The sequence below is a fragment of the Hylaeus anthracinus genome, unplaced genomic scaffold, assembly GCF_026225885.1.
Source record: "Hylaeus anthracinus isolate JK02 unplaced genomic scaffold, UHH_iyHylAnth1.0_haploid 12001, whole genome shotgun sequence".
Classification (NCBI taxonomy): domain Eukaryota; kingdom Metazoa; phylum Arthropoda; class Insecta; order Hymenoptera; family Colletidae; genus Hylaeus; species Hylaeus anthracinus.
Genome location: NW_026534348.1, coordinates 22,899,582 through 22,900,588, shown reverse-complemented (window position 1 = coordinate 22,900,588; position 1,007 = coordinate 22,899,582).

Sequence of the window (1,007 nt, the reverse complement as noted above, 5' to 3'; positions counted from 1 at the left end):
CCTCCTAAGGAAGGGAGGAGTGCCATCTCCGGTGGGGAGTTTGTACCTCCCAACCTGACCGCGGGTGCCACAGCCCGCGGTCACGCCTGTCTCTTTTAGTCGCCTCTTACGACAAGCAGGGATTACTGTGGGCGTATTCTGATCCCCGACCCACAGGGAAATATGCCGCTATGGAGCCAACGGCCCCCCGCGGCGCAAGCGCCGGGCATGTTCCAAAGGAGTGGGGGGGGGGGCCTCGGGTGATGGACCCCACCCCATGCCCGGCGGCCCTGCTGGTAGTCGGCGAGCCCAAAGCTTGAGCTCGCGGGCTACGTGTGCAGGGCCGCCCTACGCCGCAGACTGCCAGGAAGACGTGAGGGTTTACGGAGGGTGACTAGTCCCCCTGCGGCGGGGGCGGCAGCTGGCCGCCGTCGCCTGGCCCGCCTCAACATCCTCCTCTCTATGCGGGCGGGATCGGTGCGCTACCGATCCCGCTGATCATCCTTCTTCCGCGGGACGGTAGTCTCGCAGAAGGAGGACACCGCGTTCCAGGACCTCTCGCTCTCGACCATGGCCGAAACGACGGCCAGGAGCGAGAGGTCCCCTCCAATAGCTAGGCGAAGTGCCCGCCTCTCTCGCGAGAAGGCCAGGCACTCCTCCAGCAAGTGCTGCGCGAAGTCGAGCTCCGTGCCGCACTGGTGGCACGCGGGCGACCCCTCCGCCCCTACCCCGTGCAGGTACTCACGGAGACAACCATGTCCGGTGAGCACCTGCGTAAGCCGGTAGGTGAATCGCCCGTATCGGCGGTCCAGCCAAGCATCGAAGCTGGGCAGGACCGCCGCTACCGTCCTCTTTCGGGCGGCGCCGCTCTCCAGGAGCTGGCGCCGCCACTTTTCGCGGACCAGCTGCGATCTCGCCCGCAGCGCCTCAGCCGGCACCAGCGCCGGCGCATCTGCCGCCAGTCGATTGCTCGGCGTAGATTCGCCCGAACTCGTTGTCGTCACGCGAGCCCTCCTCCCCTGCTTTGG